Raw genomic sequence first — 19,593 nt, forward strand, 5'->3', positions numbered from 1 at the left:
TGCAACAACATCTTACTGTAGCAGGGTTTGGTTGAGATCCATCATGCTGTCCATTGGAGAGTTAACCACTGATTCAGGGATCTGTATTTTGTGTATTATTATTTGTTCTGTTTTATGGGGTTAGGTTGTCAATCTCCTGATTAATTTGGAGGACCAGGAAACTGCTTTTTGTCTGGTCTCTACCCTTCAGCCTGTCTTGCTTGGGTGACTCTACTAGGAGAATGAAACTTCCTCTGTTTTAGCTCTGTGGGGCAGGTAACATTCAACAACCCCACCACATCAAGGTAACAGTCTCTAGGTGGACAACTTTCTGGCCAACCTGAACTCTGGTGGCTCAGTGGAAAGGGCTAGGGGCTTTGCCTCAGGAGGAAGTCTTACCCCAAATTTTATTCCTCACCATTGATCAATGGCAGATGTTTGAGTCATTCTCAGTGCTAATTGGTCAAAGGTGAAGTGCAAGTGACAGGGCTCAAGAAGGAAGTCCTACCCAACACAGGTTTCTCATTGATCAAGGGGTAGAGTTTGGGGGCCTAAGGCAGGATTTGTGTTTGCCCATCAGTCCTTCTTCATGAAGAGAGTCACCTGTCAGAACATCTATTATAAGCCCTGTTCATGCTGGCTCACTCATCTCTGCATTTCTCTCTGCTGTAGCTTGAAGAGCTGCAACATCTCAGATGATGACTGTACAGATCTTGCTGCTGCTCTCAGAACCAGCCAGAGCCTGACCGAGCTGGATCTGAGTTTTAATCATTATCTGAGAGATTCTGGAGTGCAGTTGTTGTGTGAGGGACTGATACAGCCAACCTGCAAATTACAGAGTCTGAAGTAAGTAACATTTGCCTTCGTCTGTGTATTTATACATGTCCTTTATGTAAAGTGCCTGATGCAGTCTGTGGCTGGTGGCTGCTCCCTGCAGTAACCTGGAAAAGCTGAGATTTCAGTGCCTCTCCAGCACTAGCATTGATGGCTCACAACATGCACCCAGCCTCCCTGGGCCCACACCAGAGAACTGGCTCCACCTCCGGCTCCTCAAAGACCAACGGAATACATGCATTCGTGTGCGCACGTGCACAGATGAGTTTTAAACCAAATCTTCATAAGATACATTTTATTAAAAAGAGCTCACTCTTATCCTATAGCTCCACAGCCTGTGGCCTTTGGGGAATAAATATTTAATTTTTAAAACAAACCATTTTTTAATAGCTGAAACGTTGAACTCTCACAGCCTACATTATAAATCACTTTAATGACTTTTAATATCTTAATTTTCTATTTTAAAATCAGTGAAAGCAAAAGAGGTCCCAGGACCTGGATCTAAATTTCCCCATCTGAGCTGAAATATTCAGTCTGGGTTTCAGCTTCAGCCCCAGCCATATTGACTCCTGCCTTTGAATTTCCCAGGGCAGGGGCCAAAGTTGCTTTCAGCTGAGACACATGAGCAGTTTGGAGAAATATTCTTTGAAATGCAGCTTCCTGGGAATGGGGATGTGTGTTTACAGTTACAAACTAGGCAGGGAAAAGCAGATGCCAATGCTGGGCTGATTGTAAAAAAAAAAAACCCAACCCTGAGGAAAGCTCTGGATCTTTCTTTTTCTATTTCAATACATTGTTCTCCTCTTTTTCTTTCAAACACAAGATTCCACCCCGACCTGGGAGATCCTGGGAAACTCAGGAGATTTGGGGCCAGGTTTTCAAAAGACCCAGAAGCTCCCACTGGAACACATCTGCCTCATGTTTCAAAAGATCTGTATGTGGGATGTGGAATTCTCTTGAAAATCTGTCCCTACAGCACCAGCAGAGTGAGCTGCAAAACCAACCTCCTTTTGCAACAGTGGTCGCCCATCATTGGAGGTTTCGGGCTAAAGCCACCAACCCCTAATACAGTGTCCCCTGTACTTTCCAAAGAACATCAGGAGGGCTGAGGTGCTTCTGTCCCCATCTACCTCAAAGTTTTGCCAGTTACATGGCTAGGACTCATCTCATAGCTGTTTGTATTCTCCTTTTAGTCTCACAGTCTGTCAGTGATTTTTAGCCTCTTACCTGTTGAGGACAAGAAGGTGCCACTCTCCATTATACACTCGGCTTCTGGTGGTTTGTCTAATCTGCAATCAAAGTAAGATATATAATGTAGTGAAAAAAAGACATCTATCAGTGATTTCCCTTCTCAGAGCAGTCACCATCACGGCCACTTTCCAAATTCCTTCCATTCCCTTGCTTTAGGGGGCGTCACCGTTGAGCTGCAGCTCCCCCTGCTCAGTGCAACTTCCTGTCCCTTCCTGAGGAGCGAGACCTTCAGATCTCTAGCAGTAACTGGATTTGTTAGTTGATCAAGTAGATCCTGTGCTTCACTGATTAAATACAGAATAATTTGTTTTGAATAGCTAATGGCACGCACATCTTGTTCATTGAGTTTGATCCTGCAGCTTGCTCTATACATCCAAATAATTGGAGTCTAGTTCTTAAATAGAGATTCATGCCCTGTGGAACCAGGGCTGAGAATCTATAGTAACCAGCTTGGGAAACTTTTTAATTTAAGCAGCGGTTGAAATGTATTTTATTTTACATGCTTACTCAAGACCCTACTTTCATTCCTCACAGGTGTAACGCAAACAATTTTTAGACTACATTGGGTTCCCCCCCGCAATTTTACCTTCAGGTTTTCATTTTAAATCTATGTTTTAAAACATGTGATTTGTTATATTAGTAACTAGAGTGTCACACACTCCAATACCTTCTGTAGCTGAGCTGATTGCAGAAGCCCAGGGACTCCTTGCATCACTTAATTTCCTGCCCCCCCCCCCCCGAGTGTCACACTCCCATTCCCATCTATTTTAGGAACTCCAGCAACATCACCCTACACTCTTCCTTTTGCCAGGGTGTCTGTATATGCCCTCTATCCCCTCTCCTGATTCCAGAGTGCCCCATTCTCCCTCTCATCAAAGCAGTGTCCTCCATATCCCCCTCCCCCATGTCAGGGGGCTCCATGTGTTCCCTTCTCCCCCCTCATCTCCTATACGAAGGTTCCTCATTCTCCCTACCATGCCAGGGGTTCTACGTGCCCTTCCAATCTGCCCTTCCCCCATGTCAGGGGTTCTGCACATCCCCCTATTTCCCCACTCCCACCTTGCTAGGGGCTCTGTATGTCTTATTTATTTTGCCCCTCAAAAGTAACTTTCTTCTCCCCAAATTGGAAGGGACAAGTAGACCGCTGGTGCCCCCCACCAGAGAAGGCTTTGGAGAGGCAGCATACTAGCAGGGAAGAAGGAATGAATTCTGCACTCTCCTTTGCCTCCTGGCTGAGTACACCCCCAACAGCTGTTAGGTGACTCCCAGTAGAGAGAGCAAAGAATATGCTGACCACTCTCACTATTTTTATTTCTACGGTTGCTTGAGCCCTGGAACACCCACGGAGTTGGTGCCTTTGCCTGACTTGTAGCAGTGTAAATCAGGAGCAACCCCAATGAAATCAGTGGAGTTACACTGGTATAAAATTAAAGCACCAGAGGTGGTTCACCAGCCTGGGAAGCAGTCTGAGTGGCACTGTAGTTCACCAGCAGATATAAACCCAATCTGACAAGCCAGAGAAAGCACTTCAGACTGGCTGTGCCAGCAGGAATCTGAAACACACTTCTTAAGTTGAAGAGGGTACTAAGCAGGGTGAGTCTAGCTGGCAGAGCTATACTGGCAAAGGTGCTGTAGTGTAAACAAGCCCTGCATTAACCTTGTTTTTAGGCAGTGAATTTCCCTTGATCCCCCACACCCTGCCAGGCCCCTGCCCTGAGCCCTGTACCTCCTTCATACACACCCAGCCCTCTGTTGACTCCTTCACCCCTCCCCCACAACCCCAGCCCTGACTCTGGCACCCCCACACATACCCAGCCCCCCCCCGGCCATGACACCTGCACCCCCCTTACATGCCCCCAACCCTCTGCCCTGACTCTTTCACCCCCCCACATCCCCAGCCCCCCCACATCCCCTGCACCCCGCACATTCCCACCCTGAACACCCAACGGGAGCTTCTACAACCCCTCCCACATTCCCACCTGCACCCCTCACACCAAATGGGAGCTGCCCAGGTAAGTGCCCCCACGCCCAAACCTCCTGCCCCAACCCTGAGCCCCCTCCTTCATTCTAGCTCCTGGCCAGACCCTTCACCCCCAGCCCTGTGCTCAGTGCATCCCACTCTCAGCTCAGTGCAGAGAGAGGAAGAGACTGGGCAAGAACCAGGGAGAAGGTAGGTATCCACTGTATGTGGGCAGGGCCGGGACCCCAGACCGGCAGCAGGGTGAGCTGGTCCAGCAGCCAGCATCCTGGCTGGCAGGAGCCAGCAGATGGAACCCCTGAGCAGCAGTAGGCTGAGTTGGACTCTTCCCAGCTGGGGTCCCGGCCTCAAGCCCCCTCAGCCCGCTGCCAACCTAGGTGAACAGAACCCCAGACCAGCAGCAGGCTGAGCGGGCCGGCGGCGTAAGATCAACATTTTAATTTAATTTTAAATGAAGCTTCTTAAACATTTTGAAAACTTTGTTTATTTTACAATGCAACACTAGTTTAGTTATATAATATATAGACTTGTAGAGAGACACCTTCTAAAAAACATTAAAATGTATTACTGGCACGTGAAACCTTAAATTAGAGTGAATAAATGAAGACTTGGCACACCACTTCTGAAAGGTTGTCGACCCCTGATTTATACATTCTAATTTAAGGCTTCGTGTGCCAGTAACACATTTTAACGTTTTTTAGAAGGTCTCTCTATAAATCTATATATTATGTAACCAAACTACTGTTATATGTAAAGTAAAAAAGGTTTTCAAAATGTTTGAGAAGCTTTATTAAAAATTAAATTAAAATGCAGATCTTATTAGTTTAGTGTTATCCTTGCCCTTGCTTTTCCTTGCTGAGTTTTCAAATATCTGGCACGTATTTGGATACTTTAAGCTGCACACAGGCTTCTAAGTGATCAGTTGTTAACTGGCTCTAAGAGGGACAGAGGACAGATTTCATGTGTGAAAATACCTGTTTGCACAGGTATGTGGATCCAAATGCTGAAAGCATTGCAAACACAATTTTCTTCAAACAGTTAAATTTCACTGGCGGGGATGTCCAGCAGGTCAGAATAGAGGTGCCATGATCTCTCTCGGTAGCTTCAAGTGCGCTCCACAGATCCACAAACTTTGATGTCCACAATTCTGAGCTTTTTAACTAAATGAGTTGCATTTTGAAATCTTCAACACCCATCCACTGAAATACAGACAAATCCAAGTAGTTTTCGTTGAACTTTTCAGGTTTAATTAGAAAAGACAGCATTGGGCCAAATTGCTGGAAATCTTGAAATCTGTCAGAAAATTCTGATTCCAGTTTTTGCATGTACTTTCCAATCTCATCGACATTGACAGTGCAATGTGTCGATAACTCTTTTATGAGTTGGAAGTAGCAGAAAGTAGAAGTTTGAATATCCCTGGAAAAAACTGCTAGTTTCACAACAAATGCTTTCCAGGCTTCATAAAGATCCAGAACTGTTTGTCCTGCACCTTGGAGACAGAGGTTGAGTTTGTTTAGGTGAGCGGTAATATCAGTTAGAAACATGAGCTTACACAGCCATTTGTCATCATCCAGTTTGGGGTAGTTTTGTTCTTTTTCCGACCAAAAAACCTTGATTGCATCAAAACAGTTTACAAAGTGCACCAAAACTTTGCCACGACTTAGCCACCAAATGTTGCTGTGAAATGGGATGTCGTTTATAAGCACTGTCCATCTCTTCTAGCAGTGCTTGAAATTGTCTGCGAGTCAAAGCAGATTGAGCAACAAGGAAATTCACAATTTGCACCACTGTATTTATCACATTATTAAGCTCTGAATTAGACATTTTAGCATACAGGTTTGAAATTTGACTGTCGGACGGCCAATTTGGTCTTCAAGTAACTTTACAAATCCTTTCTGTTTTCTGACCATGGGAGGAGCACCATTTGTTGTCATACAAAATATTTTTCTGATGTCAACTCCTCGTTCTTCAAAATGGTTTACAAAACTTTCCAGTATATCTTCCCCCTTTGTTGTGCCATGCAGAGGTTTTAGGCAACAAAGTTCCTCTTGGATTTCATCGGAAGCACAATATCTTGCAACAACTGCCAAACGTGGAATGTTGTTTGTATCCACGCTCTCATTAACTGCAACACTAAGCATTGCTGTGTCTTTCAATGCAGCCATCTGTTTTTCTTGAATGTTTTCTGCCATTTCACTTATGCATCTCTCAACTGTTCTGGCAGAGATGGGCAGTTCTTTTATTCTAGATATTATTGTATCTTTATTTGGCAAATCATTGAACAAAATCTCTGAACTGTTGAGAAAAACTTCTTTTGTATATTCTCCATCTGTAAATGGTTTTCCATTTTTTGCAATGCATTGTGCAATCTTGTAACTTCCTTCTGTAGCTTGATTTTTACTTACACTTAAGCTTTTAAAAACACTGCTTTGCTTCTCATAGGCTTCTACTGCCTTTTTGATTGATTCAGTCTTGTCTGCTTTGTCAAGAAAGGTTTTCTCGTGCTTCATTTCAAAATGTCGTCGAACACATGATGTGCAACAAACAACATTTTCATAACAGAAAGCACAAATAGCACGGTCCTTCTTTTCAATAAATCCTAATGTGTCTGTCCAAGCAGGCTGAAATGATTGGACATCTAGCTTCGCTTTCTTAGGAGCTGCCATTATGTCAAATATTCCCTTCAGCTCTCAGGGGGAAAAGAAATGGCGATATAAGGCAAGCACAAGGTCAAATGCAGCATGGTCTGATATAAGCAATTTTAAGATGAGGGTGCTGAGCTGCACCCTCTCTTGCCTCATGTGCAACTCTCACACTCCCAGGCTGGGGAGATGCAGAGCTAGTGCCAGGAGCATGGAAGAGCAGAATCTCCCAGCTCCTGCTCTAAGCCTGGCCCAGCTGCCTGGGGATGGGACTCCCGCTACAGACTCCCTGTCGTGATGGGCCTGCTCTAATTTGGGTCTCACCATTCTGGGGATGATCAGTGCCAAGTCCAGCCAGACTGGTCAAGAGCCGAGTGAGAAAGACTTAAGGGACCTTGTTCCCATCCTGAGTTCTGGTTGGCCAGTGGAAAGGGCTGGGGTGGTGGTTTGGGAGGAAGTCTGGTGCCCACCTTTTATTTCTCATTAGTCAATGGCAGAGATTTGGGGCTTGAAATGTCTGGGCCAGCCTCAATGCTGATTGGTCAGGCAGAAGCACTGGTGGTCGGGGTTGCCTGTCGGGCTTGTCACAACTGTTCCTTTCAGGCACTTATCTCATTTCTCTGCATTTATGTCCTGCAGGTTAAACTATTGCAATATCACACACGTTAGCTGTAAGGATCTTGCTGCTGTTCTCAAAACCAGCCAGAGACTGATAGAGCTGGACGTGGGCACTAACGAACTGCAAGAAGCTGGAGTGCAGCTTCTCTGTGAGGCACTGAAACATCCAAACTGCAGACTGCAGAGACTGGGGTAAGCAATGTTTGGCCTCCTTAGTGTACTTTCCATAAAGTGCGGGGCAGGATGTATGGCTGATCTCTGATGTTTACTCCTTGCAGCTTCATGGAGAAACTGAGTTCAGTGTCTCTTTAGAATCCCCATCGATAGCTCACAGTATGCACCCAGTCTGCCCTCTTTGGAGAATGGAAACTTTAAGTCAAGGTGGGCTCACGCCATATGGCTCCACAGTCTCTTGGGCACTAAATACATAACTCATTTTATTAAAAGCCGCAAAGAATCCTGTGGCACCTTATAGACTAACAGACTAATAGATGCATCTGAGGAAGTGGGTATTCACCCACGAAAGCTCGTGCTCCAAAACATCTGTTAGTCTATAAGGTGCCACAGGATTCTTTGCTGCTTTTACAGATCCAGACTAACACGGCTACCCCTCTCATTTTATTAAGAGTTTGTTTAAAAATATTATTGGCTCTGGAGTGCAAGATATCTGCACTGTGCCTGCTAGTCTCTCAAAAAACTCCAACTCATAATAAAATGCATTCATTAAAAAGAGTTTACTCTTACTATTCCAATATATTTTATGGATTGTTGTAATGACTTTTGATACTTTCACCTTTCTGTATAAAACCAATAAAAGCCAAGGAGGCCTCAGGACTCTGAGGATTCTGAATCTTCCTTTCTGAGCTTGTACACTCAGTTGGGAATGGGTGTTTGGTTACAGACAAGGCAGATGCAAATGTTGGATTCATTATAAAAAACTCTAAACCCTTTGGGGAAAGCTCTGGCTCTTCGCTTTTCTGTTTCAATACATTTCTGCTGATTTCTTCTGTTTCCAAGACAAAAGCCTCACCCAACGCCTGTGATATTCTGGGGGACTCTGTTGACTTGGGGTCAGATTTTCAAATGAGCTCAGCTCCCAGCAGCTCCATTGTGATGCTTCGGCCCAGTGCTTCAGATGACCTGCAGGATGAATGCTGTGCTCTCTTGAAAACTGAGTTCCAAAAACATCTGCAGAGTGAATTACAAAATCAGCTTCCTTCTGATGCAGTTGCTATCCATCATTGGAGGTTTGGGGTTAAAGCCACCTACCCCTAATGCAGGGACCTCCATTCTCAGCCAAGAACATCAGATACTCTGCTTGGAAGCTGAGTGGCTTCTCTCCCTATCTATCCCTGCTAGTCCTAAATGTGAGCAAGGTTTGAATGGGCTATACCCTGACAGCTAATGATGAACCAGTGTGGGATAGGCTTTAGGATCAGAATGTTTTTACATGAACACTCATATTCTGCCAAGGTATCTAGCAGCCAGAGCTGTGCTGCCCAAGTGATCGGCTTTGGCTGGTGTTGGGTTAAAAATCACTTTCATATTGAATGCTGGGGCAATGAAATGTTGTTATCCTTATTGTATGAGTGAAGGGCAGCAGAACTGTCATTAGCCTGCCTGAATGAGGGGATCACCCTCAGCTGAACTGAACTTGCTAAGCACGGGGCTTGGATGCCAAATTCTAGTGGAGGGTAAGAGACTGGGCCAGGGACAACTGTTGGTGTCTGGAGGCGTGGGCTCTGCCGAAGGGTCATAAGGCAGCATTTGACCTGCCCCTCTCCCCTGTTTAAAGATTGTTAATTAGGCTCCACTGAAAGTCTCTTGTTTTGCTAAGTGATTGATAGAGCTGACATATTGAGTATAAGTGCTAAGCTGTGGGGCAGGCTGGGCAGTCTGAGGTTCCCCCACTGAGAGCTGAAATCATCGGGAGTTGGGTGAAACCTCAAGAAACCAACTCACAGAGGTCACAGAGGAGAGGCTGGGGCAGCAGGAGGTGACTGCAGATGACAGTGTGGTGGCGGGAACGTGAATGGCAGTGGAGCAGTGAATGACAGTGCAGCAGCAGGCTATGATGCAGAGTGAAGGGCGGCAGCTATGTCCGGTTGCAGTGGCAGCAGTGAAGGCATTGCTCGACATTTCTTTTGCACACTCTGCCCCCTCCCCCGGATGAGAGGTGAACTCATGTGAAAGCTTCCGGGAGCAGTGTGGGGCTGGGGCAGGCAGGGAACTTGCCTTAGTGGCAGCCCTGCTACACCACTGGAGATCACAATCGACCGGGAGCCACACTTAGGCTCAATGGGAGCCGCCACTGGCTCATGGGCCTTGCAGTGAAGAACACTGCACAAGTGTAAATGAGAGCTGAACCCTCCCCAGCAGGTGTGCGTGGAAGAAATCCACACAAGGGGCCTTTCGCCTTTATATTCCCGCTGCCAATTGTCAGAGTACTGTGAGCTCCCCCTGCTTTCTCAGAATATAGAGTCTTTCTAGATGCACAGAGACATCTGTGAAGGAAACAGAGAGGAAAGTAGCTTTTATTGATTTATTTTATTTTTTAACTCTGTCATAATTTCCTGCAGGTTGGGGTTGTGCAGACTCACAGCTGCTTGTTGTGGGGATCTCTCCTCTGCTCTTAGCACCAGCCAGACCCTGGCAGAGCTGAACCTCCAGGATAACAGACTGGAAGATTCCGGGGTGCAGCAGCTGTGTGAGGCACTGAAACATCCAAACTGCAAACTGCAGAAAATAAAGTGAGTACCAGAGGGTCTCCTTTAGTTTGTGGTGGTTAGTACGGTAGCACTGTAAATCCAACAGGAAGAGTTACCGCACCTGCACCTGCTATTCTCTGGCTGAACCAGGGCGGGGCAAGTGGGCAGCTGCCCAGGGTGCAAAGCCTGCGGAAAATGGGGTGCAGTGGGGGCTAGTTGGGTCAGCCACAGGTGGAGATTGGGATGTGTGTGCAGAGGCATTGCCCCCTCCTCCCTCAGCAGCTGTGTGCATGGGATCTGCCTGCCATAGCCAAGTCCCCTCAGTGTGCAGTGGGAAGGTAGGTCTCCAAGGGCTCCCTCCACCAGTTGCTCCACTCATGCTCCCTTGCATCCTCAGCACCTCTTGAAGCACAGCCAAGAGAACTCCTGGGGAACTAGGATGGTGAAAGGCAGGTAAAACTTCCAAAGGGCCAGGCAGCCAGAGGCTTCCTGGGAACTCTGGGCAGGACACGGATGGTCAGGGATGTACCCCCATGTTCTGGGTGTTCCTAGCCTCTGTCTGCCAGAAGCTGAGGATAGATCACTCAGTAATTGCCCTGTTCTATTCATTCCCTCTGAAGCATCTGGCACCAGCCACTGTCGGTAGACAAGATGCTGGTCTGGATGGATCATTGGTCTGACCCGGTATGGCTGTTTTTATGGTCTTATGGTGCCATAAGTATTTATGGTACTTTTCAGAGAGACAAGACAAGGACCTTTCCCCAAGGACCTTGCAGTTTAGGATGTGAACTATGCATACCATTCAGGTAGCAAAAAGGGAATTTCTGGGAAGTTATGAAGAGTTTTTGAAGCAGCAATTATTTGCAGTCATGTGCATATGGGATATAGGCCTGCAATGGAAAAAAAGCAAGGTCCTTTGCAGTAACCATTGAGCTGTAGTTTGGGCTCACAGCTGGGAAGGCTGTTTTTATCAACAGTCTTTTTTTCTGCCTGTCAAGCTGGAAAAATGGGTGTGTTAAATGAAGTACAGAGGTTGCATAATCCAATGGGACCAGAGAATTTTTAATAACAATATCTCCTGGCTTTGATGCAAATAGAGAAAATTCTCTGTGCAGCAGCTAATGACTATCACTTAGATGAAAAACACTAGGAAGTCTAAAATGTGATCATTCAAAACAATAAGTAGGGTGCTATTAACTTTCTCAGCCCCTACGGCTGTGCCACCTTTAGTCTTTTATTGCCAGTATTAACAATACTGGCAATTTGTATTGTTTTATTAAAACCATTTATGCCCAAAGTTATACATCCGTTTTCTGCATAGTCATTTTGCTAAAACATATATTATTAACATGCCATTACATGAATAGCCATTGCCTATTATTTACTATTTCCTGTAATAATATGCCATTTTTAGCTAAATCTTGGTAGTTAGTTTTACTTTAGGAGGGTATATGGGTCAAATTCTTCTTGGGTGTCATTTGAATTTGGCTTTATTTTGGGCCACATTCAGCCACCTTTAGTCACTTTGAATAGCAGTTTACTTCTCGAGTAGTTCCATTAATCGAAGAGTAAGATAATACTTGACATGAGTAAGGGTGGCAAAATTTGATTCTCTGTCTTTGTGGCGCATTCTTTTACTTACCCTGGAGGATATAATGAATCACAGAACTTAAAGAAATAAGATATGCAAAAGAACTACTAGGTCATCTTATCCATTTCCCCTGCCAATGCAGGATTTCTCTTTACAGTATATTCTTCAATGCTTTGTCAAGTGATGAGTCTTCCACAACTTCCATTGGATGATCATTTCACAGTCTAATAAATCTCACTGTTAGGAAAATTTTCCCGATATTCAGACCACATTTTCCTATGCTTAGTTATTTTTCATTCTTTAAAGGAGTTGTCAAGGACTGTCCAAGCAATGTAAACAGAGAAAAAAAACCATCCCTGGGCTTATTTAAAAAGGTCCAATCCTACAGTACTTACTCTGGCAACACTGTCATTGCCTTCATTTTCCAGAGTTAGAACTACTGTATTGATCTCTTAAAAAGAACCAGAAATTTTGTAATAAAAAATGATTAGCCAATAGAACCGTTTAAAAGTTTGGGGGGTGGGAGGGAAAGAAATATTTTGTCATTGATTCATCGATTACCTGTTCTGTTTGTTCCCTCTGAAGGACCTGGCATTGGCCACTGTCAGAAGACAGGATGCTGGTCTAGATGGACCATTGGTCTAACTCAGAATGGACGTTCTTATAACTCCAAGGACAGAAGGGATCACTGTGACCATCTAGTTTGATCTCCTGTATAACCCTGGCCATAGAACTTCCCCAAAAATAATTCCCAAAGCAGATCTTTTAGAGAAATATCCAATTTTGATTTTAAAAGTGTTAGTAATGGAGAATCCACCTGGGTCCTTGGTAAATTGTTCCACTGGTTAATCACTCTCACCGTTAATTACTCTCACCATTTTCATGATGATTTTCACAATGAGTTTTCCTCATTTTTCAGCTAACACTGTTAGCTAGTTTTTCAGTTTTTCTTTGTTCTTACTGCAAAAAAGAAATGTGCACGAATTAACTGGTAAGATTAGAAAATGTTAATACTTATCTAGATTTCTTAGTTAGATTTAGTAGTCTAGCCTTTTGATAGCCAGTAAATGACATAGTGTATGTATTTTCTTTAACCAGTGAATACCATTGTGAAAAACAATAACTGCTTGACCACTTGTGGCTTGCATTTTACCATAAATGTTGGATGAGGATTACTGAACAAAACCATCTATTTATATAGTCAGCTAAAATGTAAAATACAATAAATAGGTACAATAGGGTTTCACCCACCCTAAGCCATTTCTAACCAGATCCTTTTGTGACTACATATTGGCAGTTTGATCTTTAGAGCATTGTTCTTTCCAATTTGTATGGTATACAAAGCACATCTCCCGCAGTCTTAATTCAGGCAGTACTTTCATTGATTTAAGTGGGTGTTTTGCTTCCATTAGGATTATATGAGCATTCCCCAAGTAATCATTTCCTTAAAGCTTAGCAAGAAAGTCAGGCAAAGAACTTCATTCATGCCTCTTACTCCAGTGTAGCATTCTCCTGTCTGAAGCCCATAGTTAAAAAAGAGCCCTGGACACAACACAAGAAAGCAGTGAAGATCAATCAAATGAAGTGGAGATCTTTCTTCCTTTTTTAAAGAGAGAAACAAATTTCTCCCATGAGCAAGTTTATCCTATTCTTTTCTGCCAGGGCACAAGTTACCCCTAAATTATGGCCAGCCTAGTTAACTTAAATTATGTTTTTGACAGCCTTCTAATTTACGTCTTTCCTATTGCACCAATGTCTGTCTTCATCTGTCACTAAACCCAAAACAATACAATCACTTTAGAATGGGATTTTTATAGATGTTCGATGTTGACCTATCTCTTCTCCCATTGAAGTCACTTCCGTTGTTCTAAATTAATAGTAAGAATTAGGCCAACACTGATCTATCTTGAAAATCCCATCTGTAATTAGCCAAAATGTACAGATTTCAGTAAAATATTTGAAAACTATTCCCAAGCCTCCTTAAAACACTTTAAAAAAGGGATTTAAGACATAATAAATTAATTTTTGTTGATATAATATATATAATATTCAGTAATCCTCATTTCATAGATCCCATTGCTTTTAGATAGAGATTACGAAATTACCTTTAGCAGTACTGATGTGTGTCAAATATTTGATGTTAGTAAAACAAAAATTAGCACTAATACATCCACCAGCAAGGGTTAAGATAGGAGTCATTACAAGAATATTTGGCATATTTTATATTCATTGCAAATGTGGTCTGGAGACATTTGTACACATTTTGAATTGTCTAAATAGAAATTCCCATTGCTTTCAGTGAAGCAGGACTATGACCCTTAGTTTCAAATTTGAATGTTGGGCATTTTGTATATGTTGGAGTATTGGCTGAATTATTTACCTCTCTCCATTCTGAAAACTGACCATTTATAGCTACCCTTTGTTTCCTACCTTTTAACCAGTTATCAATCCCTCCTATCCCATGGTATCTTACTTTGCTTAAGAGTCTTTGGTGAGGGACCTTATCAAAGGCTTTCTGAAAATCTAAGTACACTATATCCACTGGATCCCCTTTGTCCACATGCTTGTTGACCCCCTCAAAGAATTCTAGTAGATTGGTGAGGCGTGATTTCCCTTTACAAAAACCATGTTGACTCTTCCCCAACAAATTATGTTCAGCTATATGACAATATTATTCTTTATTATTGTTTCAACCAGTTTGCCCAGTACTGATGTCAGGCTTACAGGCCTGTAATTGCCAGGATCACCTCTGGAGGCTTTTAAAAATTGGTGTCAAATTAGTTATCCTCCAGTCCACTGGTACAGAAGCCGATATAAATGATCGGTTACAGACTACAGTTAGTAGCTCTGCAATTTCACATTTGAGTTCCTTCAGAACTCCTGGGTGAATACCATCTGGTGCTGGTGACTTATTGCTGTTTAATTTATCAATTTGTTCTAAAACCTCCTCTGATGACACCTCAATCTGGGACAGTTCCTCAGATCTGTCACCTATAATGAATGGCTCAGGTTTGGGAATCTCCTTCACATATTCAGCTGGCACACCCACAGTCTCCTACTAGAGCCCTGTGATTGATCTCTTCTGAATGAACTATCCCTTTCCAGATGAACACTGACATCAACAAGACAGTTGCAGCAAGTAGGGTGGAAACAAGTGATTGCTTTCCTCTGAATGATTCTGTCTGCAGGTTGCGGGATTGCCATCTCACAGATGTTTGTTGTGGGGACCTCTCCTTCGTTCTTAGCACCAGCCAGACCCTGTCTGAGCTGAACCTGGAACATAATAAACTGGAGGATTCAGGAGTGCAGCTATTATGTGAGGGACTGAAACATCCACGTTGCAAACTGCAGAAACTAAAGTAAGTAACAGTTGGTTCCTTTAGTCTATGCCTGTAGTTGTACTATTGTTACTTCAGTTATTCAAGTCTGAATGCACAGCACCTCTATAACTGCACCAACAACACTTGCAAAGCACTGTCTTCCCAAGGAGTGGGATAAATGCCCCTTGCTGTGCACATGTATCAAGTTTTACTGGATAAGTAGATGGACCACAAAGCCACTCTAAATGCAATGTATTCTACTGTAGGTACTCAGGTTATTTTATTCACTAAGCGTGAATGACAACACAATTATAGGAGACTTCCACAATTTGATTAAAATAAACTTCCTTCATTCAAATCTTTTACCACCATCACAAGAAGTAATCCTGGAGCAAAGCCTAAAAATAGGCAAAGAAATAGAAAAGGTAGGGGGTGGGGGAAAGAAGAGGAAAAAGACAAAGAAATGAAGCAGATACAGTCATTAGTAGTGACTATCTACAGGGCACCCCAGGTACTTTGTCCTTCACTCCTCTTTTCCTGAGCCTGCCAATCTCTCTAGGTCAGTGGCTCTCAACTTTTCCAGACTACTGCACCCCCTTCAGGAATCTGATTTCCCTGGCATACCCCCAAGCTTCATTTAAAAATGACTTGCTTGCAAAATCAGACATAAATACAAAAGTGTCACAGCACACTATTACTGGAAAATTTCTGACTTTCTCATTTTTACCATATAATAAAAGAAATCCATTGGAATATAAATATGGTACTTACATTTCAGTGTCTAGTATATAGAGCAGTATAAACACGTCATTGTCTGTATGAAATTTTAGTTTGTATTGACTTTGCTAGTCCTTTTTATATAGCCTGTGGTAAAACTAGGCAAATATCTAGATGAGTTGATGTACCCCTCTGGAAGACTTCTGTTTTATGTTCTTCATAAAAGAACTCCAGACTTCAAGCTGATGGGATAAGTTGTCTTGCACATGGCATTTCCAGGGTGTGATAGGGCTATTCACCAAGCCTTTGTATGTGATGTTTCTTAATGGCCCATTTAATTTTGATAGACCTTCTTAATGGGTAGGAAATGATCCCTCACCCCCTCAACTAGGTTCACAGCAAACATTTTTATAGTTATAAATCAAAACATATATATCTTACAGCACTGGATACAGACATTACAAGTGGGATTAATGCATGTAGCAACTTACAAGCATTTCATAGAATCTAGACCCTAAATACATTCTTGTAAATCTATATGTACCTTGTCTAATACTAACCCCACAAGTGAGCTGGTCTGGTTTCCAGCTATGAGTTTGTCAGTTCTCATCTGACACCTACAGCCTTGGCAAGAGCTGGCAGCTGGTCTACCAGCCTCAGAGGTATCTTACCCAAATTTGGAATCTGTGTGACAGTAATGGGTTCCCTTAACAGACACCTCAAAGGCATCCTTCACAATTACTTAGAATTTAAAATCTTAGCACTGTAGATTAATAAGAATTCAGGAATGAGTTATTTCTCAAAGCCTCTTCTTTTATGTCCAGCATCAACGTAACATGGCCAAGAGAAGGCCTTTCACTTAGAACTGCAGCAGTTCCAAAATTGGAGCACTGGCTCCTACTCTCCCAAACAAGCTGAGAAGAAATAAGAAAATTAAACATGGGTCACCAGAGCCAGCTGTAAAAATAAATAAATAAAATAAAATAAAATAAATATTAATAAGGGGGATTTGACCTCCTCACCTGCTGTCAGAGGCAGCGTCAGGACAAACCTGCAGCTGAGAGAGTCAGCACTTCAAGGAGGCTGTTGTTGAGAGGCTTCTGGGGAGGCAGCACAGGAAGCCTGTGGGGAAGAACATTGATCCTAGCACTGAAAGAGTTAATATTGCCGTGGAGATATTTTTCACAGAAAGGCAGGAAATGTCTAATCAAGAACTTGGGTTCAAACTGGTGAATGGAGGGGCTAGGAAAGAGCTTATCCTGCTACTTCCATCCCCCACCCTTTAATACTTCCAAGTAGAAAGCATTTTCTCCAAGCATGTTCAGCAGAATGAAAATGAAAATGAAAAAGATAGCGGGTGCTGGCAGAAACATAAACAAGATATTGCAATAGCTCAGCCAGGGGAAGCCCCATGACCTGTGTGGTTCCACTGTCTGCCATCAGAGCCCCTCACACTCAGGATTCCTTTGGCTAATGTAGACTTCTCTAGACTTATTTCTACCTTGTCCATAATTGTGTAAGGGAGTTTGAGCTGATCTCTTAAAGCCAAGGCACTAGGAGAAAGTGTAAATGTGCATCAGGTCAGGAAAGGGGCTGGCTACTGCACCTTTCTACACCCATCTGTTGTTTTCTTGCTCATCTTGTTTTGTTTGGGCTCTTGGTTATACCCCCTTAAGTTCAGCTGGAGTCTCTCAGTCTCAATGGGATTCACTGAGCCACATTCAGAAGTGAATTGGAGGGGATGTGGATTACATCCTGGTAAGTGGGTGTACGGTGTAAGCTGGTTGGACCGCCATGCTGAGGGGAAAGGAGGATGGGGAAGCCTTGACTCTTTCAGTCTCATTTTGACTCCTCTGTGTGGTATTGATTGAGTCAGATTCTGTCATCAGCAATAGAAGTAGCCAGGTGTGTGACTGTGAGAACAATGGGGTAGTATATCTCTGCAGGGTGAGAGCCCCAACTCTCTCACAGTGGGGTTCAGAATCAAAGGCACTGGGTTACTTTCTGAGAAAGTCAGAGCAGTTTGCTAGCCGCAATGGTCTTCACTTACTTAAACTCAAGGGAACCAGAATGGTAGCAGTGAACGAGCTTGTGAACTATTTCCCAGGCATTTCCTTCTGTGTATTGAGGAATTCCCCATCCTACTAGAAATGCACGTACAACCTACTCACCCTGTTCTGTTCTTGGTTGACCACCCCTTTGTGGAATACAGGGTAACTGCTATAACAGGGGCAAATGGAAAGGAATCCAAAGGCTTTCAGTGCCTACAGTTCCAACATTCACTGCCAAAGTATTATGGGTAGCTGTACCCCTTAAATCATTTAGAACCTGAAGCTTGTGCACATGCAACAGTTTGCTTACCGAGTGGGGCATCTCCCTGGGAGCACATAACCCCAGCAGTCTGGGATCTCCACTGCTGCCCATCGGTCTCCAGGTGAAGTATAAGGTGTTGCTTACAAGAGATAAAGCTCTAAATGGGCTGGAACCAGTCTACCTAGGGATCACCTCTCCCCCATACCAGACTGCCACAGCTGCAGTCAGCAGGGGTGCCCAAGCTGGATCCCTCTTGTTATTAAAGAGAGTGGGTGGCTGGTAGAGCACTCTCTAGAAGAGCACTGGGGCTATGGAACTTGTTTTCCTCTTTGTCCAAAATAGCCTGAATTTGGTGACCTTCTGGGCAAGTTGCTTAAGACACCTGTTTGACTGGGATTTTGGAGAGGGCTGAGAGATGCTTCCTAGGTTGATGAAAAGGTGGGAAGGAGCTTTTTGTAGATGGATGAGTTCCTGTTTGAATTATTATTGTTGCTGGGACTTTGTAGCATCAATTTTAGGTTAGGGGCCTAGAGCTTTGTAGAGATATCACAGATTCCTAGGATTGGTGCTGTGTCCTAGATTTTACACAGACTCCTGGGAGTAACCCTTAAGTTACACCTATGCTCAGGGCCAGCCCAACCATATAGACAAACTAGGCAGTTGCCTAGGGAGCCAGATTAGATGGAAATGAATTTTTTTATACAGTATAGAATATCAGAGTTGGAAGGGGCCTTAGGAGGTCATCTAGTCCAACCCCCGGCTCAGAGCAGGACCAATCCCCAGCTAAATCCCCAAATTGCCCCTTCAAGGATTGAACTCATAACCCTGGGTTTAGCAGGCCAATGCTCAAAACACTGAGCTATCCCTCCCCCTGCATATAACTGTGTTAGCATTAATGAAAAGTAAAAAAAAAAATCAATAAAAATATCTATTTTTATTTTTACATTGTTTATTTTAAATGCCAAGTAAATAAAAGTAAACACTCATTCTAGACTTCTCATTTTTCTCTATATTGAATGTGGGGGGAAGGGCACCAAAGTCATAGTTTGCCTGGGGCTGGCCCTGTCTGTGCTACACACCAGTGTCAGCAGCATGTAGCGTACGTGTAGCTACATGATACAGTGAAAAGCAATGGGGAGCTGCCAGAACCTTTCACTAACCCGTGTGTATATATAAACAGCAGTGTAGACTGGGCAGGCAGTAGGGTGAGTAGGGAGCAGTGTAGGGTAAGTACTCAGGTGCATCTTTACTCACCTAAGCCATGCCTCGCTGATGAAACTGCTATTAAACATGTACTCGAGGGGCTACGTGAATATGTATATTACATGCTGCTTAAAGAAGCATACAATGTAAATGCACCCTTAATGTGTCAGATACCCAAGTGGTCACACTTTTTACCCAAGGGTTGGCCATCTGAGCTCCATCTTTGCTTTCTCCATATCTTGTCTATGCCTAAGTCTGAAGTGAGAGCCTCAGTGTGTCTGAGGCCAGATTTTGATATAGGCCCTGCCTGACCTCTCTTGTCTATGTTTTCTAGATTCAACCATGTTGTCTTCACATGTTCAGCTGCCTCTCTTGCTAGGTGTTAATTTTTTGGTCTTTGGCGTTTCCGTTGTCTTTGGGTCTTCCATTCAAATGCATT

General features: G+C 43.6%; 1 pseudogene; it reads left to right on the plus strand.

Moving 5' to 3' along the window:
- The window catches only part of LOC127051007 (NACHT, LRR and PYD domains-containing protein 3-like), a 58,200-nt pseudogene that overhangs the window by 22,423 nt on the left and 16,184 nt on the right, over positions 1-19,593 (plus strand).

Source organism: Gopherus flavomarginatus, chromosome 5 (assembly GCF_025201925.1).
Source record: "Gopherus flavomarginatus isolate rGopFla2 chromosome 5, rGopFla2.mat.asm, whole genome shotgun sequence".
NCBI classification, from domain to species: Eukaryota; Metazoa; Chordata; order Testudines; family Testudinidae; genus Gopherus; species Gopherus flavomarginatus.